A 24,999-nucleotide genomic window follows, 5' to 3' on the forward strand; every position below is an offset into this window, starting at 1 on the left:
ATCACTTCTCGGCCTTTTGGCTAAGATCAAGTGTAGAGTTTTCAAGTAAAAATCAATTTCTGGAGTACTTGCCATGTGCAGGGGGCTTTGTAGGGGCTATATAGATAGACTTGACAGTTCCTGATTCATAAGGAACCTAAAGCAGTTAATAAATTCTAGTATAAGTCAACCTGTATTATTAATTCATTCTAATGCAAATCAACCAATATAAAAATAAAGGGTTGAGGACACAGGCAAAGAAGACAAAGCACAATCAAAGAGCATGCTTTGATTTCTTCTTCTTACTTCATTTGACAAACTCTTTCTGACACTTTTGCATCCACTCAAACACTTATTGAGCACCTAGTTCAAGCTCAGCACCATGATAAGAACACAAACATGATATGGACTCAGAGAGAAAGAAATAGAATGACAATCCAGAGTAGCTGATCTTCCTATAAGTAGGATCCAAGTACTTGAGGTGCTCACACAGGAGATGACTTTGGTTTGGATCTTGCTGGTTGGGGGCATTTCACATGACAGAGAGGAGCCAACAATCATCTTGTTGGAAGAAGAGCAAAAATTCCAGTACAATGTGAGTATAAGGCACATGGGAGGAGTTAGGGCTGGAGAAAAAACAAGGAACACGTTTCTGGAGAAGCTTAAGAGGTTGTGCTGGGATTTTGGATTTTCCTAAAAGTTGCCAAAACCCCCTGGAGATGTTTTGGCCAGGAAGTGACATGGTTTATTTTTTTCAGTGCTCATCTGCCTTCCGTGTGAAGGACTGGCTGGATGTGGAAGATATTGAGGTGGCCTCTTCCCAGCTGTTTTGAAGGGAATATCATTTCATTGAACTTGTAAACTCGGATTGCTTTGCTCCCCATTCACCCATAAAAGGCCATAAGGTCTAGACTGTCTCTAGTCAGCTCTGGCCTCTTTTAGCGTCAGTTTGGATTATCCTTTCCCACAGCTAACTTACCGTCTGTGGTTCTTTTCTGAAGCAAGCTTCTCGATCTAAACTTTTATCTGGAATAGGCATTTGGGATCATCTCCAGGTCTTCTAAATGGGTTGGAACAAAAAGGAACAAGCGGTGGTAGGGAGAGAAACAGGCCTCCGGAGGGCTTCTTTGCCTCTGACTATTTAAACCCCTTCCAGGATGAAAGAAGGAAAACATTAAAGACCAGATATGCTTTCAAAAATAGAGAACTCATAAAGTCATTGAATTTTGGAGCTGAAAGAGGCCTCAGAAAGCCGGTCTCTGGTTTTCAGCAGGATTCTAGAAAGAGTACAGGACTTGAAATAGCCTGTTGTACCTATGACTGTTTATGGTACTTGAGATAAGTAACTTAGACTCTCAGAGCCTCAACTTTACCTGTTAATTAAGGACAATAATACTCACCTCTCTAAACGAAATTAAATATTATATGCGAAAAAGGTAAAACCATGTATAACATAGCTGTGATTTCAGAAACTGAGACACAGGCAAGTTAAGTGGGCATATAGGATAGTCCTTTCACTGTAGTGAGTGGATTTTTTCACAGCCCTGACCTATGAAACCCCAGTCTGGTCTTCCTAAGTCTGTAAGCATTACCAAGCTGACACAACACTTCTAGTGAGAATGGCAAAATCTCTTTGCGTACCCTGTGTTCTCATGTTCCCTAAAATTTGAACATTTCTTACTTTAAAGTAGCTGATGGCATTGAACCCTGATTGTATGTCCGTCTTTGTTTTAGCAGTAAAGGTTTAGGGTGGATTTTACCTAGCAGTTCACAGTCTGTCTCAGGGGATGCCTTAGCATCTCAGCATCTCCATGTCACCTGAAAGCCCTTTGTGGTTTTTTTCTGGAATGAGTCCCAGTGCTTACCTCACACAGGTATGTTAGCACTTCAGTTTCACTCAGTTGTCAGAAAAGATGGTTGCCTAGTTGTTGACTCATGAGAAGTTGGGCAGCAAAATAGATGATTCTCTTCACAGTTTTGCCCCTTTGCGCATTAGCCTGGTCTTCTTTCCCTGCTCCGATGCAGACCTACTTTTTCTTTCTCAAGCCATGACCTGTTTGACAGGAAATGTGTTCTTTAGTAAGCCCAGTGGCTTGATTACGTCAAAGCAGGAGATACCCAAGACTCCAGTGAAAAGAATTGATTGCAAGAATAGGACAGTTACCACATACTCAGAATGGCTTTTTAATAAAACTCACTGAGAACAATTAATTTTTTCCTGATGATTTTATTTGCTGCCTTGACTGTGTTTACAAAGCTCCTATCGCTGGCCATGGCTACTAGAGTTGGTCACTGACCACTGGACCTTCTACAGTGGAGTCCCGGTTTTGATTATCTAAGATCAGGAGAATCATTCCTCAGATCTCTAGTTGCCTGCAACTGCTTCCTTTCAACCCTCTTTTGCTGCCTTTCCTGTCATGATGACAGCAACAAAAACAGCACTAATAATAACTAAAAATTACATTAGTGCTTGCTTTGTGCATGAAGCTTTCCTAAGCATTATACCTATGTTTAATTAACTAGTTCGATGTCTCCACACAGCAGATTTTATAATCTCAAGGAATCTAGGGACAGGAACTGTGAGTCAGAGATATGATAGGGGCCACTGTCAGACTGTAGGGACTTTAGAAACAGTTGTCAACAGAGGCAGATTTTGACACGTCTGGAAATGGTTTTGATTGTCTCAACTGGGGGGGGGTGCCACTGGCATCTAGTGGGTAGAGGCAAGGCATATGGTTAAACATCCTATAAGGCACAGGCCAACCCCCCACAACAAAGAGTTATCCAGCCTAAAATGTCATGAATGTGAAGGTTGAGAAACTTTGGAGCCACATGATTTAAGTACTCTTGTGCAGATTACATAAATTTCAGTCCTGCTTCTGCACCTTACTATTTGTGGATCTTGGGCAAGTAGCTTATCCTGTTGAGGCCTCAATTTTCTCAACTTTAAAAATGGGAATGACAGTAGTAATATTATGTTATGGGGTTGATGTCATGATTAAATGTATTATATTTAATCCATTAATACATGTAAAATGCTTAGCTTAGCATCTGGCACATAATAGATGTTCCATATAGTAGCTGCTGTTTTTATTAGTTAGAGCCCTTCTGGTCTTCGGGAGACAAACTAGCTTCTCTTTAGTCTTGAGAGGATACCTTCAGTTCATGCCATCCAAGGGAATAGTTTGTTTTTCCATCTCAATCCTAAAAAAATTCCTATCTAGCCCACTAGGAAGGTCAGGAAAAGTTATCTTTGATTTCGTCCATGGAAGGTGTCTTTTTCATTTTTTTTTTTTTTAACAGAAGAAACCCACAGTTCTCTGTCTTGCCCTTGCATTTTGTTGCTTCTCTGTTTCCATGCCTACCTTCTAAGGTCTAGTCTGTTCACCTGTTCCTGCTACATCATTACACCATGTGCATCCCTGAAAAGGGAGCGTGCTGTGGTTCATCCAAGTCTACACTGCTCTCCAGAATGGGTGTTCTCAGTACATAGAGAAGGAAAACTATGCCTGCTTAATCCTCAGGTAGAATTATGGGCCGATATCACTGGAATCATCTAGGAACTGAGACAGAGAGGGGTTCACTAACTTACCTGACTTATCCAAGAAGTGAGTGAGTGAGTTAGGAATACATCTAGCCTCTAGTCTCTCTCTTCCATGCTTTTACGTTCCCCCCTAGGGGAATGTTAGTGAACTATGCCTACATTTAGGGTCTTCAGAGTCTCCTGAAATTATTTACTGTGTTTTTGTGGTAGGAGGCTCACTCTGAACCTAAGTTGGTACATGATTTTGATTCAGGCCCACTGGGCATTTCTGAGCTGGTAGAGTAGGGATACCAGAAGATTCTACCAGAAGAGTGAGAGCCTATTCTGAAGGAAATAGGAAGCTTGAAAAGTGTGACCTAGTAATGAAACTTCAGGGTTGTGGGAATAGGGAGCCATCCCAAGAACAGAATGGTGTCTGTCACTTTGTGTCTATGAAGATGAATCTTTTCTGAGACCCAGTGTGTTTAAATGGGAGTCCTGTGGTAAGCAAGGATTTAAAGATTTGTTTTAGGAAAATTTTATAAAATTTTGTGCCCAAGGAGCATAGCTATGTGTCTACCTAACAGAATGTGAAATGAAACAAAACACTGAATGGTTTGGCATGTATGGGGTTCTGATGCATCAGCTGAGGGGAAACATCTGTTCTGAGAGATTTTGGCAGAGTGCCATTAGATGCCTGGGGAAGGATGATGGAGAAGTAGGAATGCCTGCTAGAGTGGACATGAGACCCTTACTGCAGACTCAGTAGATATTCCTAATGTTTCTGCAGGGAAGAGCCTGTGAATTTGGATTTGTAATGTTAGTCTATTGGTATGTATAGGCCTGAGGAAGTGGATGGTATCTGAAATTTCACTAAGATTTTGGTACCTCAAAATGCTAACAAATATGGTGATTTGTTACACTTTTTTTTCAGTCCTTCAAATTGGCATTTTCCCCTGGTATGCTTTATGGATTATTACTTTCAAAAGTCTGCAACATATTGCTAGAATAAATATGCTTATAGAACAGCCTGAACCCTAGAAGAATGGTCCTGTCATGTCATTTATCAATTACCTCAGTATCAGATGAGGCATTCACAGCAATCAAAACACATTCATTTTAAATGATGTTCTATATTTTAGACAACTACTATATCCATATTGAAGTAGTTTAAATATAAATGAGGCCCATAGAAATGTCAGGCAAAATACAACTGCCAAAATTATAAGATCATTGGCAAATGTTTGAATGGCAGCCAGTGCTGGGCCTTAAATGTTGAGAAGGAGCTTCTCAAAAGTAATTCAAGCTGTAAAAGCAAAGATACATTTTGGAATCCTATCCACTTGGAATTCATTTATACAGTGTGTTGACTACCTATGGCTACTGGGCATAGACTAGGTAATAGGTGATAGGAATGCTGTGAAGCTATCTGGAGGAGATTGATAAAGAGAACTAGTGTCTCAGTTATTTACTACTGCTTAGCAAAACCATCCCAAGATGTAAGAACTTAAAAGAGCAATGTTATTATCTCTTATAATTCTGTGAGTTGACTAGGCTCAGCTGGTCAATTCTTCTCTCAGAGTCTCTTATGTGGTAAGAGACGGTGGCTTGAACTGAATCACTCAAGATGATTCCACTCACCGCAGACATTGACAGGATTGGCTGGAAGGCTGAGACATCTTTCTTTCCATCTCCATGTTCATCTCACTGTGCTGCTAACTTGGGCTTCTTTAAATGGGCTTCTGAAACCTGAATCTTAAGAGGTCAAAAGCAAAAGCTGCTAGGTCTTCTGAAGGCTTAGACCCAGACTGGCATAGTGTCACTGTCATCGTTCTCTGTTGGTTAAAGCAAATCATAGGGTCAGCCCAGATTCAAAAGACATACTATACAATGCTGTGAGTACTGGGAAGTGTGGTTCATTGGTGGCCATCCTTGGAGACTGGCTGTAACAGATAGCCAGGGTAATACCAGTGACAAAAAGATAGGGAAAGTGAGTTCTGAGCTTAGACGAAAAGAGCTGATTCATAAATAGATTAAAGCATGTTAAGTAGCATATATAGAAGCATCAGTTACTCCCAAAGTACAGGAAGTAATACCCACAGATGAATAGGGATTTTTTTTTTTTAATCCTGAAAGACATACTGTGTGGCAAAGAATTGGATGAAGGTGACCTTGGGCTTCTCATGCTGAATGTGTACTTCAGGTAAGGATGGCATTATGTTATTATATGAAAAGAGAAACAGGACCTTATTCATTTGGGACTTAAGAGGTAGAAGTGAGAGGAGAGGGAGACATTTTAAAGTAAAGCTTGAAAGAGAGGCTGTGGAATTCATACTGAATGCTCTTCATTTTCTTGGGGTAGTTAGAAGAATGATTATTTACTTAGGGTTGAAAACAGCAGAGTTAGGTTTGGCATGTGCTGTGGAAAATGGAAAATGTTTCCAAATAAAGGGATCTGGTATGCTGAGAAGCACAGGGCCCAGCTGATAGTGGACTTAAAAGCATGTAGCAAGGCCCATTGGCAGAGGTATATGGTTTTCTTCTACAGCACATTTACAGTTTGGGACAGAGACAGTTGAATAGTTAGGTCTTCATAAAGAAGCAGGTTGTGATGTTGGAGGTATGTTCCTCTTTCCTTTCTTCAGTGAAAACTATGTGGAGATAGCTTGAGGATCTTGCAGGCATCAGTTTTCAGGACCTCCATGCATCTGCTGTCTCCAAGGGGCGTTTTCCTGCCTGGCACAGCTTCCTCCCCAAGGGTGACTTCTTTCCAATAAACTCTGCATGCAAAACAAGGTGCATAGGACTCATTGTAGTTGAGTTCAAGGTGGAAAAGATACTCGAGAAGAAAATTTATTTCTGTAGTATCTTCATATCAATAATAAAATTAAAAATTTTTTCTTTATATAGATAATACATGATCATTATGGAAAATTATAAAATATAAATGAGCATAAAGAAGAAAACTTAAAATTACCTAATCCCATGTCTCAGAAATAATTGTGTCAATAAAAAAATTCCATTTTTTTCCCTTATGTATATACAACAGTAATTATATTCAGGACCAGCTACATCATTTTGAGAGCCCAGTGTGAAATTAAAATATGGGGCTCCTCCTCCAAATATTAAGAATTTCAAGATGTTCACAAAAGAGCATTCAACCAATTCTGGGGCCCTTCTAAGTGTGGGGCCCTATGAATGATACAGGTTGCATGTCCATGAAGTCAGCCCTGCTTACCCCCTAATCTCAAGCATAAACAATTTACTGCTGTAGAACTTTCTCCTTCCTTCCCCTCTCCTAGCCTCAAGGGCAGCTTTGGGGCTGCCAGAGTATTTGCAGCTACAGATGTAGCTAAGTCAGTCCAAGGGACCCTCCTCAGGTTTCATCCTCAGCAACATGTACAAATGAGTAGTTTGTTTTCAGATATTTTCCATTTTCTCCTTTCAGTACATGTTAACCTCCCTTCAGCCTCATCTCCAAGGAAGCCTGGCCCTTGAAACCTACTGGAATTTGCCCTGCTGGGTTTTGGGATTATTTGGAAACTGTGATTCCTTTTTCCCTCCCAATTTCTGCCCTTTGGAATGGGAATGCCTTACATATGTCTGTCCTACCATTGTATTTTGGAAGCAGATAACTTGTTTTCTAAGTTTCACAGGTGCACAGATGTAGAGTAATATGGCTCCAGTATGGACCATGCCAAGTCTCACCCATACCTGATTGAGTTGGTTTAGGAGGTAAGATTGGGACTTTTTGAGTTGATTTCATTTAGATGAGATTTTAGACTTAGAGTTGATGCTGGAATAGGTTAAGACTTTTAAAGATTTGGGGAAGGGGACACCTGGGTGGCTCGGTTGGTTAAGCATCTGCCTTCGGCTCAGGTCATGATCCCAGTGTCCTGGGATAGAGTCCCACATCGGGCTCCCTGCTCAGTGGGAAGCCTGCTTCTCCCTCTCCCGATCCCCCTGCTTGTGTTCCCTCTCTTGCTGTGTCTCTCTCTGTCAAATAAAAAAAAATTTATTAAGTGAGGTTTCCATCATTTGCCTCCAAAAGAGGCCTGTATACAATAAGAACTCAGCAGATAGTGTAACAGAACTGATGACATAGCAAGGTCCTTTATAAATTGATTAAGTTTCTTAAAACAAAGCATCTATTTTCACCTGTTGCATGGGGGGGGCAATTTGAAGTTATATAAGAGAGGATATGACATTAAAATATTATTAAGCAATTTAAAAAAAAAAACTCAAGTTATTTCATAAAAACAAGAATGGGGTATATTGGTCCTCTGCTCTGCTTCCTTCCCCAAACTCTCTCCCCATGACACTGCACAGCTCCCTCCCCTCCCAGGGTCCTAGGGAAGCAGTGGATGTCCCAGCACAACTGCCCCTCTTAACTCTGTATTTAGTTGCATACCTTTGAGGCTTCAGAGTTAGATCTCATCTGTGGGCAGCTGGCTTGTGCTTTTCCCCCAGATCCTGTAAGCTGCATCCTTGAAGCTTATAGCCCTTCCCCACATGCATGGGAAGAGCAGTGTGGCACTTATTTCTGAAGCACTGCTGGAAAGGAAGAGCAGGGCCAGGTTGGAAGTATTGTTAGCTTTGCCTTATTAATAAAATAAGGTTAATGATTTATTCATAGCTGAGACAATGCCGCTCTGCTCTGGAGGACAGCACAGAATGGTTACATTCTAGACAAGCAGCTGCTGTGGAAGAGATGTGAGCCATCTGAGAAATGGTCTTGGGCTGTTTCTGTGAGGTTGTGAGCAGATTTATCTGACCACATCAGAGCTCAGAGGCAATTATTTGTATACTGTGGGTGTTGTAGGATAAATGCTGGTAATGGAGGTCCCTGGAAGGATGCCCCCTTGCTTTTCCATTTCTCATCTCATGAGTATTTGTTCACCTTCTTTCTTTATCCTCTCTTTCTTGGTACCCGGAAGATGCCTGAGTTTGTAATTTGAGATGTGTTATCTGGGGAATATCAATATAATACACATCTGAACATGATCCCCATCAAAGGGAGCTCATCCCAGGAAGCAGAAGAGAGAAGTGGTATTTAGGCTTTTCTGGTGCTGGCCTAAGCATACACTATTTACACACTTCTTCTTTCCCAAATGGACTGCAGAATTTTTTTATAAATAATTAGAGATTTAATACGCTGCAGAATCCTGGTAAATAACTGGTGTGTGTATATGTATTTATATATATTTTTAAATGCTAATTACTGTCATTGGTTAAGGACGGAGTAGATTACTATTAGTTCAGGTATGTTGGATGATTCATTGGTTGATGTGGTTCAGAGGGCAAAGTGACGCAGGATTTGACAATTTGCAGAAAAACAAAAGCAAGGGTACTCACTTCCTAGCAAATCAAGCCAGGCTTGGACAGAATGGACAAAAGTCAGATTTATTTACTGTCTTGTTGCTGCTTTTACTTTGTTGGGCCCCCATCTGAGCTTCCATGTCTTCCCCGGAGACTTCAGATTTACATCAAATGTCAGAGAGGAGAGCGGGAAGTTTTCCCCTGACTTAGAGGGGAGAAACAAGTCCATAGGAGGTATTGAAGAAAATCTCATTGTTGGTATATATGCTTCCACACAGCAAGGCTTCCTAAGGGACTTCCCTCCCCTCTGCTCAGCCTCCTTGAGACGAGATCAAATGTTTCAAAGCATTTCTACCTTTACTCATTTTTTTTTGTTTTTTTAAGACTTTATTTGTTTATTTGAGAGAGAGAATGAGAGCGAGAGAGAGCATGAGAGGGAGGAGGGTCAGAGGGAGAAGCAGACTCCCCTGCAGAGCAGGAAGCCCGATGCGGGACTCGATCCCGGAACTCTAGAATCACGACCTGAGCCGAAGGCAGTCGCTCAACCAACTGAGCCACCCAGGTGCCCCTACCTTTACTAATTTTTAATGCCTCTACCAGACTGAGACTTGCCCCACTGGAAAAAAAAAATTATGTTCATGGAAGCAGCCAAAAATAAAAGTGATCCTCTAACAGTAGCACATTTAACTTCTTCATAACTATTAGCAGGAGCCAAAGAGTATAGCTTTTGCCCAATATATTAAGCCTTAGAAATGTCTTAGGGTAATGATCACACTGGAAATCAGAATATGTTTAAGTATAATTCACAAAACTCAGAGTCTCCTTACAGAAGAATCAAAAAGGCTATCACCCAGATCCTTTGCTGTAACTTCTCCAGCTCCAGACCCCGCCCTGCCCATTCCTTTTCTTTGCTCCTTTGCCCAGTTTCCCCCCAAAAGCCACCCACAAGGGTCCATGCGGGAGCCAGGAATGTAACCCTAGGATTTGGTTTCCCAGGCCATCAGGAGATAACACTGCCTATCAGCCAAAAAATAAAGCTTCCTGACTGCAGTTGCAGAAATTACAGCTAATTATATGCTCCATGCTTCCTGCAAAAGATATATATTTTAAGCTGCTGGGCTGACTTTCTCCCTTGGCTATATTTAAAGGTTAGTTTCTGACCTGCTTCCTGGTTTAATGGAATAGTTTAAATATTACAAATCATTACTTGGTTCTAATGAATTATATCTCCCCTGGCACCTCACAAAATCCTTATCATGCCAGAGGAAATAGTTGGAAGGAATAGGGCAGTCTCCATGATAATAAACAGAATAACATGCCATAGGGTTATAGATTTCAGGATCCCCCAGCTTCTTGGGTGGTTGAAAGCATCTGGCCCTTGGCCTCACACTCCCAGCACCTGAGGCATGTGGCTACACAGCATGAACACCCTCTTGCCTGCCTCGCATGATTGTTCACTCTGCTTAATTGTCAGCTCCTGCTAAGAACATGTACCATCTCATTTTCCCAGAGATTGTGGAAATGTTGAGCTTTGCTTGTGGCCAAGTTGGGTAGCTGAATGTGCAGCGTTTCCTTCTTTGATAGGCAAATGCTGGGGGGGGGGAGGTCTGAACCTATCTGCACATAGAGGTCTTTTATTGAATTCCAGTTTCCAATTCTAGTGCAGATTGGGACCAAAACAGTTTCTCTTTGTGTGTAATTGTGTAGGCAGATAGTCTTATCCATCTTTGTCTGTTTACACGTATTGCTGTTCTTATTAAATAGAAGAAAGTAACCAAAACACAGGTATGCAACACTAAAAGTGATATTCTAGGCTTGAAATAAAAGATCACATGAAAAGCCCTTCTCCCTCCCTAGGAGCAAGAGGGAAGAGATTCAAGTCTCTTTATTCCAGTGAAGCAAAGAATAGCAAGGTAAGACTGTGGAGAGGTCTCTCAGCATTGACAACTAAATTGCACATTTCCATGTCTTAAGCTGTTTGACAAAAACACCCATGGGGAAAGTGAAAAATCCAACCACTTGTACAGATGATTTGTTTCTGTTGTTCTGAATGCCCTGATTTCCCCCCTCAGTGACTAGAAGATTTGAAAACAAAGTGAGTAACCATTGAAGTATCAACCATGCATCAGATCTCAGATCTCTTGTTATGTGGAATTCACTCATACTATATTGAACTATGAATAATGTAACTTCTGAAATAGCTGATAATACATAATTATTTTTATAAAGGAAGCCCTGTGAATATATAGGTTTAAGCTGCTGAGTTGATGTGACTCGGAGGTCCAACTTATTTCATGACGTATTAAAAAATCTCATACCACCCTATGCAGCTAATTCCACCTTAGAAACAAATTTGTTTTTTTCCTCAGGTGGGTCCCCATTAAAATTTAAAAGTCCCTGGAAGAGGTAATTCACCATAGAAAGGGCCAATTTATCAGATTGTTTTCTAAGATGATGAGTAAGACCAAAATGTACTCAGTGTATATGCCTTGAGGGAGAAGATAGTAAATGTGGAAATGTCCAATAGGGGCTGAAGGAATTCCAAAGCAAGCCTGCCCATCTTTGTGGTGTGTACAATGTCAGGAGCTGTTCTTTTATAAGCCATTAGCTAAAAGGAGAAATGACCTCCCACTGGACAGATGCTGATTATTCCCAAATAGAGAGGCAAATACCCACATGGAAAAGTAAAGTTCTTCCGTGTGTGTATATGTATATAATACTACACTAGTAATATTTGGAGACTTTTATTTTTAAGGTTTTTATTTCTTAGAACACCAAAATGGAAGAGCAGGGCCCTTAGAGTCACTTTCTTTGAGGAAAGTTAAATGAAACCAAAACTCTACTAGGGATAGATTTGAGGGTAGATGCAAAAAAACAACAAAAAACAAAAAAAATGCACTTTTCAAGGAAGATCACATCTAAAAAGATGAATGTCATGAAACTTGTTTTTTTGTTTTGTCCAAAGCAGAGAAAAAGCACAGGAAACGGGAAATATCAGCTGATTTTTCGGGGTGGGGGGGGAACAAAATGTCTCACAAATTCTAGTTTGCTTTTTATTGATTGATTGATTGCGGGGCGGGTGGCAGAGGGGGAGAAATAATCTTAAGCACGCTCCACACCCAGCACGTGAACCCAAGATCATGACCTGAGCCGAAATCAACAGTCGGATGCTTAACTGACTGAGCTACCCAGGCGCCCTGACAAATTCTAGTTTGCTTTAAAAGGAGACACATCTAGGGGCACCTGGTGGCTCGGTTGGAGACACATCTAACGGGTATGACACAGATAACTGCAGAAGGAAGATTTTCACATAGTATTTCTTTCAGCAAGATAGTTTATCACACTCAACAGAAATGACAGCAAAAGGAAAAAAGGATGGGAAACCATTCTGGGGTGAGCAAAGGGTGACAAAAGAATGGGAAAATCCAGCTTCACCAAATATTTATGTATGCTTATATAAACCTCAATTAGCTATCTTCAAATGCTAAGTCTCTGCTGAAGAGAAGGAGCATTTGGAAATATGACTTGGAAGTTGGTTGGTGTCAGTTATTTTGCTGCATTGTTCATTAATGTAATTGAAGTATATACTACAGAAACAGAAAAGGAAATGTGACTTCTTCAGGGACCCATTAATTTCTTAAGGATAAAATGTTTGAAGGTTCAAAGGCTTTGTTGAAGCTTATTTTAAATTTAAAATTTCTATTGCCAAGGGATTGATTACCATTCTTACATTAGCTTTGTCAAACACCAAGTTGATTTCAGTTCTTTCAAAGTTTTGTGGCACTTAACTATTTTCAGAGCATTATTTTTTTTAAAGAGAAGGCTGTTTACAAGTTCTCCCAAGGACAAACTTGCTTTCCCTTTACAAGAACAGCAAGATGAAAATTTCTAAAATCTTAAAAAGAGCAATTCCCACTCTCCCCTTCTTTGGGACCTTGAAAGTCATTCCTGCAAGTCAGGTACAGCACCTCTTCATTCAAACACATTCCCATATTAGTTTCTGTTTGGTTTCCCTTTGACTTTAAGACATCAACTTATTTAAGTGTCTTTGTGCTTTTGAAGCTTAGTAATGTTGTTTAGGGACTGCTCAGTAAGATTATTTAAGCTTTTTCCATCCCTCCACCCCAATGACTATACACAGTTCTTTTTATAATTCTCTGCTGTCTTCCTCTGATCACTGTTTAAGGCGCTCTCATAAACACCCTTAGAAAGTGAGCCAAGATGTCCCAAGCACCAGTTATTAGTTATGCTGTCCCAACATTGAACTCGTTAGTTCAAGAAGTCAGACAGCAGCATTTCCGGCTCCTTGGAAACCCAGCCAAAAAAGAAAACTGTCATTTCACACAAGAGCAAGAACAGGAAATATGCCATCAGGAAATCAGGGTTAAGGTGGCAGTACCATCCACCCAGATGAAGGTGGTCTGAGAGGACCATGAGGCTGCATTAGAAACAATAGCATTGTGACCTAAGGCTTTGCCACAGGAAACCAGTAATGAGATTGCTGACACCATAAGCGCATTTCAACAGAAAATCTTTCTTCCTACAAGAAGAGAGGTGTTTTCTCCTCACCAATTTTGCCTTTCCCTACCTTTCCAGTCCTGGTGCTACTGCAAGATGTTGGGAGTGTGAAGTTCAGCCAACAGGAGGCGCTCTGTTGGACTGTACCTCCTTTGGAGCTGTCTCTAAGTACATTGGGAGGTGTGGACAGACCTAAAGGTTCAGACCTTGAGAACTGCCCATCCATAGCCGTACCCAAGCCTTGATTCCATGTAGCCCTGAGAAATCTGGCCTCCACTAACAGGGACACAGGACCACCTGCTTCTAAATCCTCCAATCCCAAAGAGTTGTCAGGAGAGGCTGGACTGAAATGGCTTTAATGGGCTCCCAGTCTCTAGTGACATTTGTATATTAACTAGCTCTCTTACCCCTTGACTGAAAATAGGGAGTTGTGAATGTGTGGGGTGTGTGTGTGTTTGTGTGTGTGTGTAACTAGGTAAAACCAGTGGTGAAGACATTTGGGGACTGAGATGTGTGGGGAACAGTTTCCTATCATGTTAGAGCAGGAGTAGGGCTGATCCACTGTTGCACAGACAGCTGAATGCCTAAAGATGGATCCTTAGTACAGGCAGTGGATGATGATAATGATGATATGGATTGAAGAAGAAGGGAGAATGTGATGTAGAGGTACAAAACCAGAGGCTGCTACGAAACCATTGATGCTAAAAAAATGTCCCCAGTGGGTGTCTGGTGTGCAGCATGGAGAAACACTTAAGGGGGCTGGGCTTTGCCAACATGGTTAAGCTAAAAGCCCCCTCCTGGATATCACATTCTAGTCTGGTGAGCACAGGAAAGAGGCTGAGCTGGCTCTCCCATGGGGAATTCAGAGTTTCCGTGTTTTTGCATCATTATCAAACCTTACAGGCCAGTTTCCTCTATAGCTAAGAGTGTGGGGACAACCTTGGTATTCTCTACTCTCAAGGAGCCTTCCTCTGTGAGGAGCTCAAGAATAGAGCTGGTGAGTGACCTCTGCTCAGTGTTTCTGATTAACAGTAAGAGGGTAGATGCATTGGTGGGGACCTATCCCCCCGCTTTTTTCTCCAGTATTCAACAAACATGGATTTACATTCTCATTCCAGGGTTAGGGACTGTCCTAGGCATTCAGGATACATAGGAGAAAGTGGTCCCTGCCAGGAGTTGGGGATGTAGGTTGTATTATCACCCTATGGCAGATGGCAAAACAGGGTCAAAGAAATTAAGTGGTTCAGAACCAGGGCATCAAAGGATTTCAGTAAATGATCAATTTGAGAATTTGAAGGCTGGATTTCAGATGCTTTTCACAGTCATTTCTCCTTCAGGAGAGGCTACACAGAAACAAACCTGTGATACTACTCTCCTCCAGTTTCATCTCCATTAAAAGGATGGAGAATCTGAGCTGGAGTGGTTGTGACTGGCTGGATCATATTGATTTGTTCAATCCCGTCACTCATTTTTCAATACCATCCTAGACCACTGAGTCATGGTGATGGCACATAAGATTGTGACTACAGCAATAGCAGCTACTACTTCTATCAATACCATATCTGCTGATACTGTATTCATCTAGGTGTCACTTTCACTACAGAGTGCTATACAAACATCAACCCTGCAGGTGTCATTTTTACCACTGCAGTGTAGTTGTTGAGAGCATGAGCTTGTGAGTCAACCAGACCTGGATTTGAGTCACTATTGTCATATTTTACCCATGAGGAAACTGAAGCATATAGGACTGTTATTTACTGAGATCACATAGCTTGTAAATATCATAGCTTGTAAATAGAAAAACCATGCCAGAATTTGAACTGTTCCTATCTTACTCCAGAACTGACATAGTTCACTTTGGGATGCTATCTACCCATATTAATCCCAGCATTTATTGATAGTAGGAACTATTTGTCAGACACTTACTGTAAATCAAGCCCTATACATACATTGTCTCATTGAATTATCTTCAATTATTCTTTATAATTACCTCCATTTTATGGAAGAGAGAAGGAAGCCTAGATATATTTGCCCAGCATTTTAAAGTTAGAAAGTCGTAGAACTCAAACTGGATCCCAGGAGTGTCGACCCGGAAGCCCATTTTCTTAACCACTATGTATGCTGTTCAGACAAAAGATTTGGAAAGGACTGATGGATTGGTGTCATATTCAAAATTTCCTTTCATTATTGGGTAGAAGTTTCCAACACTGCCTTCTTGGATACAGAAAAACTGTGAGTATCCAGTGAGAATGCCAGGTTAGCAGCACAGGTGAAACAAATACACACAGACACAGCCCTCATTAAATCCCCTTTGAGGTAAAGGGGTCCTTTCAGATCGTGTAGTCCAACTTCTTTGTTAGTTCAGAAAGTTGATGTCTTCATATTCCTGCCAGTTGGAGGAGATCTCATAGTTTTAGCCCTGCATTACCTAAAATGCATTTTTTTCTGAAATTTGACTTATTTTAAAGAGCAAAGATACCCAATATCAGATTTGGATTGTTAACACTGATAAATGTGGTACTATTTTTAATTAGACTTGACTTCCAAACCATGCAGATTAACTGTGGGTAGTAGGGTTAATGGATTTTTTTTTAAACTGTGCTTTTCTGTGTTTTCTAAGTTTTCCATTTTTTAAAATACATGATTTGGAATGCTGTTTTTAAAGAGAAGAGATCAATCAGATTTTACTGGTATTAAACAGTGAAGTGGAAACAGCATAGATCTCAGTTAAACAAACCTGGCCATTGAATCCCTGCTCTGTTCCTTATGATTTGTGTGATGTTAGTCTCTTCTTAACCTCTCTGAACCTCCTGTCTCCATGGGTCAATGGATATTTTCACCTACCTTCCAAGACTGTGTGAGGCTTAAATGAGATACTGGTGTAAATCACTTGTTAAATCTCTTCCCTTTCCCTTGTATTCCTTTCACCAGTTAAAAATAAAACTTGCAGGGGGCAAGGGCAGCTGGGTCGAAGGGGAATGTTATATTGAAGTTCCTAAAAGCATTTGGCAAATGATGAATTACATAGTCCTTAGGTACAGTGTCTTGGGGATTGCAGTTAACAAACTTATAAACATAAAACAGACAAAAAGAAAATTGGACAAGAAGGAGGAGGAGGTAGAAGAGATACAGTAAGGAAACATTTCAAGAGTCTATAGCTTTGTAATTTAAGTTCTCATCTGCATCTTATTATCTTAATAATCCAAAACAACAGCCCTTCAATGCCTCACACAGAGGGAGGATGGGAAATAATTTCCTTGGACAGGGTCCCCGGCCTCTCTATCACATTAGATATTATTTCCAAGTGTTGAGTGTCAAGGGAGTGTTTCACATTCTCCTACCCTTTAAACCATTTGGCTCCCTTTGGGAAAGGGATGAGCTTAGCAATCCACAGAGCAGCCTCCTGGAAGAGACTTCTCTGGAATTCCAGAGCTCCAACAGGAATACAGTGCAGCATGTGGAGCATCCACGAGAAGCAGTTTATCCAAATATGCATCCTTCTCTTAGGGCCTATAGACAAAACTCCATTCACTGGGGCCATGTAGGATTTATTTCATTTTTTTTTCTCCTGGGAAATTCAGTGTATTTTAAAAACTGTTTATTTTGAAATACTTCAAACTTAAAAGGAATACAGTACTACTACAAGGGATCTTGTATACCTTTCACATAAATTCCTTAAATGTTAACATTTTAGTGCAGTTGCTTTATTATCTCTCTAATTATGTGTAATTATTTTTTTCACCTTTGGGCAATTTTTTAATATATTTTTTATTATGTTAATCACCATACATTACATCATTAGTTTTTGATGTAGTGTTCCATGATTCATTGTTTGTGTATAACACCCAGTGCACCATGCAGTACATGCCCTCTTCAATACCCATCATGAGGCTAACCCATCCCCCCATGCCCCTCCCCTCTAGAACCCTCAGTTTGTTTCTCAGAGTCCATAGTCTCTCATGGTTCGTCTCCCCCTCCGATTTTCCCCCCTTCATTTTTCCCTTCCTGCTATCTTTTCTTCTTCTTTTTTTTTTTTAACATATAATGTATTATTTGTTTCAGAGGTACAGGCCTGTGATTCAACAGTCTCACCATAGCACATACCCTCCCCAATGTCTATCACCCAGCCACCCCATCTCTCCCACTCCCCCACCACTCCAGCAACCCTCAGTTTGTTTCCTGAGATTAAGAATTCCTCATATCAGTGAGGTCATATAATACATGTCTTTCTCTGATTGACTTATTTCGCTCAGCATAATACACCCCAGTTCCATCCACATCATTGCAAATGGAAAGATTTCATTCCTTTTGATAGCTGCATAATATTCCACGGTATCCATTCATCTGTCGATGGACATCTTGCTTCTTTCCATAGTTTGGCTATTGTGGACATTGCTGCTATAAACATTGGGGTGCACATACCCCTTCAGAGCCCTACATTTGTATCTTTGGAGTAATACCCAGTAGTGCAATTGCTGGGTTGTAGGGTAGCTCTATTTTCAACTTTTGGAGGAAACTCCATACTGATTTCCAGAGTGGCTGTACCAGCTCACATTCCCACCAACAGTGTAGGAGGGTTCTCCTTTCTCTGCATCCCCACCAACATCTGTCGTTTCCTGACTTGTTAATTTTAGCCATTCTGACTGGTGTGAGGTGGTATCTCCTTGAGGTTTTGATTTGGATTTCCCTGATGCTGAGTGATGTTGAGCACTTTTTCATGTGTCTGTTGGCCATTTGGATGTCTTCTTTGGAAAAATGTCTGTTCATGTCTTCTGCCCATTTCTTGATTGGATCATATGTTCTTTGGGTGTTGAAGTTTAAGAAGTTCTTTATAGATTTTGGATACTAGCCCTTTATCTGATATGTCATTTGCAAATATCTTCTCCCATTCAGTCGGTTGTCTTTTGGTTTTGTTTACTGTTTCTTTCGCTGTGCAAAAGCTTTTTATCTTGATGAAGTCCTAATAGTTCATTTTTGCCCTTGCTTCCCTTGCCTTTGGCAATGTTTCTAGGAAGAAGTTGCTGCGGCTGAGGTCTAAGAGGTTGCTGCCTGTGTTCTCCTTTAGGATTTAGATGGACTCCTGTCTCACATTTAGGTCTTTCAACCATTTTGAATCTATTTTTGTGTGTGGTGTAAGGAAATGGTCCAGTTTCATTCTTCTGCATGTGGCTGTCCGATTGTCCCAAAATCCTTTGTTTTTTCCATTGGACATTCTTTCCTGCTTTGTCGAAGATTAGGTGACCATGAGTTGAGGGTCCATTTCTGGGCTCTCTGTTCTGTTCCATTGATCTATGTGTCTGTTTTTGTGCCAGTACCATACTGTCTTGATGATAACCGCTTTGTAATAGAGCTTGCAGTCCGGAATTGTGATGCCACCAGCTTTACTTTTCTTTTTCAACATTCCTCTGGCTATTCGGGGTCTTTTCTGGTTCCATACAAATTTTAGGAATATTTGTTCCATTTCTTTGAAAAAAGTTGATGGTATTTTGATAGGGATTGCATTGAATATGTAGATTGTACATTGACATCTTCACAATACTTGTTCTTCCAATCCATGAGCATGGAACGTTTTTCCATTTCTTTGGGTCTTCCTCAATTTCTTTCATGAGTATTTTATAGTTTTCTGAGTACAGATCCTTTGCCTCTTTGGTTAGATTTATTCCTAGGTATCTTATGGTTTTGGGTGCAATTGTAAATGGGATCGACTCCTTAATTTCTCTTTCTTCTGTCTTGTTGTTGGTGTATAGGAATGCCACTGATTTCTGTGCATTGATTTTATATCCTGCCACTTTACTGAATTCCTGTATGAGTTCTAGCAGTGTTGGGGTGGAGTCTTTTGGGTTTTCCACATACAGTATCCTATCATCTGCAAAGAGTGAGAGTTTGACTTCTTCCTTGCTGATTTGGATGCCTTTGATTTCTTTTTGTTGTCTGATTGCTGTGGCTAGGACTTCTAATACTATGTTGAATAGCAGTCGTGATAGTGGACATCCCTGCCGCATTCCTGACCTTAGGGGGAAAGCGCTCAGTTTTTCCCCATTGAGAATGATATTCATTGTGGGTTTTTCATAGATGGCTTTTATGATATTGAGGTATGTACCCTCTATCCCTATACTCTGAAGAGTTTTGATCAAGAAAGGATGATGTACTTTGTCAAATGCTTTTTCTGCATCTATTGAGAGGATCATATGGTTCTTGTTCTTTCTTTTATTAATGTATTGTCTCACATTGATTGATTTGCAGATGTTGAACCAACCTTGCAGCCCAGGGATAAATCCCACTTGGTCGTGGTGAATAATCCTTTTAATGGACTGTTGGATCCTATTGGCTAGTATTTTGGTGAGAAATTTTGCATCCATGTTCATCAAGGATATTGGTCTGTAATTCTCCTTTTTGATGGGGTCTTTGTCTGGTTTTGGGATCAAGGTAATGGTGGCCTCATAAAATGAGTTTGGAAGTTTTCCTTCCATTTCTATTTTTTGTAACAGTTTCAGAAGGATAGGTATTAATTCTTCTTGAAATGTTTGGTAGAATTCCCCTGGGAAGCCATCTGGCCCTGGGCTTTTGTTTGTTGGGAGATTTTTGATTACTGCTTCAATTTCCTTAGTGCTTATGGGTCTGTTCAGGTTTTCTGTTTATTCCTGGTTCAGTTTTGGTAGTTTATACATCTCTAGGATTGCATCCATTTCTTCCACATTATCTAATTTGCTGGCATAGAGTTGCTCATAATATGTTCTTATAACTGTTTGTATTACTTTGGTTTTGGTTGTGATCTCTCCTCTTTCATTCATGATTTTATTTATTTGGGTCATTTCTCTTTTCTTTTTGATAAGTCTGGCCAGGGGTTTATCAATCTTGTTAATTCTTTCAAAGAACCAGCTCCTAGTTTCGTTGATCTGTTCTACTGTTCTGTTGGTTTCTATTTCATTGATTTCTGCTCTGATCTTTATTAATTCTGTTCTCCTGCTGGGTTTAGGCTTTATTTCCTGTTTTTTTCTCTAGCTCCTTTAGGAGTAGGGTTAGGTTGTATATTTGAGACCTTTCTTGTTTCTTGAGAAAGGCTTGTATTGCTATATACTTTCCTCTTAAGACTGCCTTTGCTGCATCCCAAAGATTTTGAACAGTTGTGTTTTCATTTTCATTGGTTTCCATGAATTTTTTTAATTCTTCTTTAATTTCCTGGTTGACCCATTCATTCTTTAGTAGGATGCTCTTTAGCCTCCATGTATTTGAGTTCTTTCCGACTTTCCTCTTGTGATTGAGTTCCAGTTTCAAAGCACTGTGGTCTGAAAATATTCAGGGAATGATCCCAGTCTTTTGGTATCGGTTGAGACCTGATTTGTGACCTAGGATGTGATTGGTTCTGGACAGTGTTCCATGGGCACTAGAGAAGAATGTGTATTCTGTTCCTTTGGGATGGAATGTTCTGAATATATCTGTGAAGTCCAGTGTGTCATTTAAAGTCTTTATTTCCCTGTTGACCTTTTGGTTAGATGATCTGTCCATTTTAGTCAGGGGATTGTTAAAGTCCCCCCCATTATTGTATTGTTGTCGATGTGTTTCTTTGCTTTTGTTATTAATTGGCTTATATAATTGGCTGCTCCCATGTTAGGGGCATAGATATTTACAATTGTTAGATCTTCTTGTTGGATAGACCCTTTAAGTAGGATATAGTGTCCTTCCTCATCTCTTATTATAGTCTTTGTTTTAAAATCTAATTTGTCTGATATAAGGATTGCCACCGCAGCTTTCTTTTGGTGTCCATTAGCATGGTAAATGGTTTTCCACCCCCTCACTTTCAGTCTGGGGGTGTCTTTGGGTCTAAAATGAGTCTCTTGCAGGCAGCATATCAATGGGTCTTGTTTTTTTATCCAATCTGATAGCCTGTGTCTTTTGATTGGGGCATTTAGCCCATTTACATTCAGGGTAACTATTGAAAGAAATGAATTTAGTGCCATTGTATTGCCTGTAAGGTGACTGTTACTGTATATTGTCTGTGTTCTTTTCTGGTCTATGTTACTTTTAGGCTCTCTCTTTACTTAGAGGACCCTTTTCAGTATTTCTTGTAGGGCTGGTTTCGTGTTTGCAAATTCCTTTAGTTTTTGTTTGTCCTGGAAGCTTTTTATCTCTCCTTCTATTTTCAGTGACAGCCTAGCTGGATATAGTATTCTTGGCTGCATATTTTCCTCATTTAGTGCTCTGAAAATATCCTGCCAGTCCTTTCTGGCCTGCCAGGTCTCTGTGAATAGGTTTTTGCCAGTCTAATATTTCTACCATTGTAGGTTACAGATGTCTTGTCCCGAGCTGCTTTCAGGATTTTCTCTTTGTCTTTGAGACTTGTAAGTTTTACTATTAGATGTCAGGGTGTTGACCTATTTTTATTGATTTTGAGGGGGGTTCTCTGTGCCTCCTGGATTTTGATGCCTGTTTCCTTCCCCAAATTAGGGAAGTTCTCTGCTATAATTTCCTCCAGTATACCTTCTGCCCCTCTCTCTCTTTCTTCTTCTCCTGGGATCCCAATTATTTTAATATTGTTTCGTCTTATGGTATCACTTATCTCTTGAATTCTGCCCTTGTGATCCAGTAGTTGTTTATCTCTTTTTCTCAGCTTCTTTATTTTCCATCATTTGGTCTTCTATATCACTAATTCTCTCTTCTGCCTCATTTATCCTAGCAGTTAGAGCCTCTATTTTTGATTGCACCTCATTAATAGCCTTTTTGATTTCGACTTAGTTAGATTTTAGTTCTTTTATTTTTCCAGAAAGGGTTTCTCTGATATCTTCCATGCTTTTTTCAAGCCCAGCTAGTATCTTTAAAATCGTCATTCTGAACTCTGTTTACCAAAATATAAACCAAAATAAGGTCTCCTACTCCTCCACCGTCTTGCTCCTCCCCCTCATAATTATGTGTAATTATTATCATTACTATTTTTTAAAACCGTTTGAGAACAAGTTGCAGATATGATGCCTTTCTGCACCTAAATACTTCAGTGCCCTTTCTAAAAACAAGGGCATTTTCTTACATAAACACAGTAAAATTATTATGATCTTAAAATTAACACCACTACAACACTATTATCTAAACCTCAGACCTTATTCAAATGTCATCATTGTCCCAGTGATCACCTTTCTGACAACAGGATCTGATCCAGAAGCAGGCATTGTTTTTGGTCTCTAGTTTTTTTCAATCTTGAACTTTTCCTCAGTCCTTTCAGGTCTTGTAGGACTTGACATTTTTTAAAAGTAAAGGCCGGGGTGCCTGGGTGGCTCAGTTGGTTAAGCGACTGCCTTCGGCTCAGGTCATGATCCTGGACTCCCTGGATCGAGTCCCACATCAGGCTCCCTGCTCAGCGGGGAGTCTGCTTCTCCCTCTGACCCTCTTCCCTCTCGTGCTCTCTATCTCTCATTCTCTCTCTCTCAAATAAATAAATAAAATCTTTAAAAAAAAAAAGGCCATTCGTTTTGTAGAATAGGCCCTTAATTTGGATTTGTCTAATGTTTCCTCATAACTATTTTCAGGTTCTGCATAATTGGCAGGAATATTATAAAAGATACGTTAGCTCTTTCTTAGTGTATATACCAGGAGGCACCTGATGTCAACTTGTCCTATTATTACCATCCTAACTGGAATGCTATTATTCTCTTTGTCATTAGTACAAATCTTGTATGGAGATATATTGAGACTATTTAAATATTGTGTTTCTCCTGAAACTTCTACCCACTAGTTCTATCTTTAAAAATAGTTTAGAACTTGCCCCTTTTTTGTAACTTTTGGCTAAAAATAACAAAGGTTTACTATTAGTTACAGTTCTTCTCCCTAGAAAGCCATGTGTAAGAAGGGTGCACTTTAAGGCAATGAGGCAGCCCCATAACAGGGCCAAGATTCCTGAAGACCAGACTTGTTCTCTCTAGGTGTCTCTGAAGTTCACTTTGTCTTTAACAATTCCTTCTACTCCCACTGGGAGAGAACTCTCTCAGACAGTCCTCCAAACTGGCATTGGGATGAGATGGCCCCCTGCCAATCTCCAGAGAACCTCCTGTACCATCTTACTCCTGTCCCTCAGACTGCAGTCTGGTGGTTTCTTCTGAGAGCTTTTTGTGGAGTTTTTGTTTTGTCGTGTCTGTGAATCTCTTTATGATGGCTTCCTATTGTTTACTTTGGAAATTGTTAACTTTTGCCTATGGCAGGGCCCTAAGGTCTGAGCCCTGCATCTGAACTGGTAGACTAGAGTGGTGACCAGTTGGGAGGTCATCAGAAGGGTAAGAAGCCACCATGTGAGAGCTCAGTCTCTCTGTTCCTCAAAAGACCTTATGAAAATGCACACAGCTTGGGAGTTGTCGCCTAAGTTGTCTGAAAACACCTGTCCAGGAGGAGTTCCTGCCCTGATTTTATGTCTTCCCACCACAGCCCCATGGGTGCTCACTCTGCTCCTTCTCCTTCCGATTCATATCCCCTGGGAGAGCCCACCATTGCATCTGACAGAACACATTTGTGGAGTCAGCCTTTTCCTTTCAAATCCTGCATTCTGATTTAGAAAAAAATGGGGGAAATTTTTAGAAGAAAGATATTGGCATTCTTTTCTGTCTGCCCAGATCTGGTGGCGATTTGCAGCTGCCACAGTCTGCAGTACCTGCCATGGTCATTTAGATGGCCTGGGCTGGAACTACTGAATTCAATGCTGGTGCTGGCAGCCACACTCCCCTCCAGGGGAAGCCAAATGCATTCTCTTCTTTCTTCCTTTCTCTTCTCTTCTCTCTCTCTCTCTTTTTTTTTTTTTTTCCAAATCCATGATATGAATTGAAATACAAGGAGGAGTTGGGTTCCCCCCCCCATATAACAGACTTATTGAGATATAGTCCACATACCATACAGTTTGCCAGTGATCCAAGTATACAATTTAGTGGTATTAGTATATTCACAGAGTTGTGCAACCATCACTACTATCAGTTTTAGAGTATATCACCTCCAAAAAGAAACTCCATACCCATTAGCAATAACTCTCCAGGGGTAATTTTAAAAATGCCACACTCTATCTCTTGAGCAATAGTTGTCCATCATTTATTCTTTCTTGGGCTTAACTATTCAGTAACTATTTTCCAGATGAGCTGTGCCTGGAGTGAGCTCTCTGAGAACACTTAATTAATTGATGGAAGCCATGTAGTTAGGTTTCCTTCTCTAGGGAGTAGTAACCTAAACTTGTGATTAGTGAATTTCTTCTGACTTGTTCCCTGGAGAATAGTGAGTGGGTTATTCTTAGGAAACAATCTGATTATGGGAATCATCTTTTCTGGGATTTATGGTTTTAGTAGCACTTTCATATATACAATATTACTTCATTCTCCCAAACAACAATTAGAAGTAAAAATAACAATAGAATTCACTTATAAAGTGCTTCTTCTATATCTGGCAGTTCTAAGTGGCTCACATACATGTATTAACTTATCTAATCCTCAACCACCAGATGAGACAGGGCTCTGTTAAAATTAGCCAGAAATGCAGAGAGGTTAGATGATGACAAGCCCAAGTTTGTAGAGCTAGTAAGGGCAGGGCTGAGATGTCAGCATATGCAGTTTGAGTCCACTGTAAACTCTAAGCACCACTTTAATTGCCTCCAATATTCCCATTTCAGAAGCAAGCACCGAGGCTTTGAGAAGTTATCC

General features: G+C 40.3%; 1 pseudogene; it reads left to right on the forward strand.

Annotated features, from left to right (window-relative positions):
* On the forward strand, nt 1-140 carry LOC148162499 (U2 spliceosomal RNA; annotated as a pseudogene).
* The last annotated feature ends 24,859 nt before the right edge of the window (nt 141-24,999 follow it).

The sequence above is a fragment of the Eumetopias jubatus genome, unplaced genomic scaffold (genome assembly GCF_037043125.1).
Source record: "Eumetopias jubatus isolate StellerSeaLion01/CBP00866 unplaced genomic scaffold, mEumJub1_p1.0 scaffold_14, whole genome shotgun sequence".
Taxonomy (NCBI): Eukaryota; Metazoa; Chordata; class Mammalia; order Carnivora; family Otariidae; genus Eumetopias; species Eumetopias jubatus.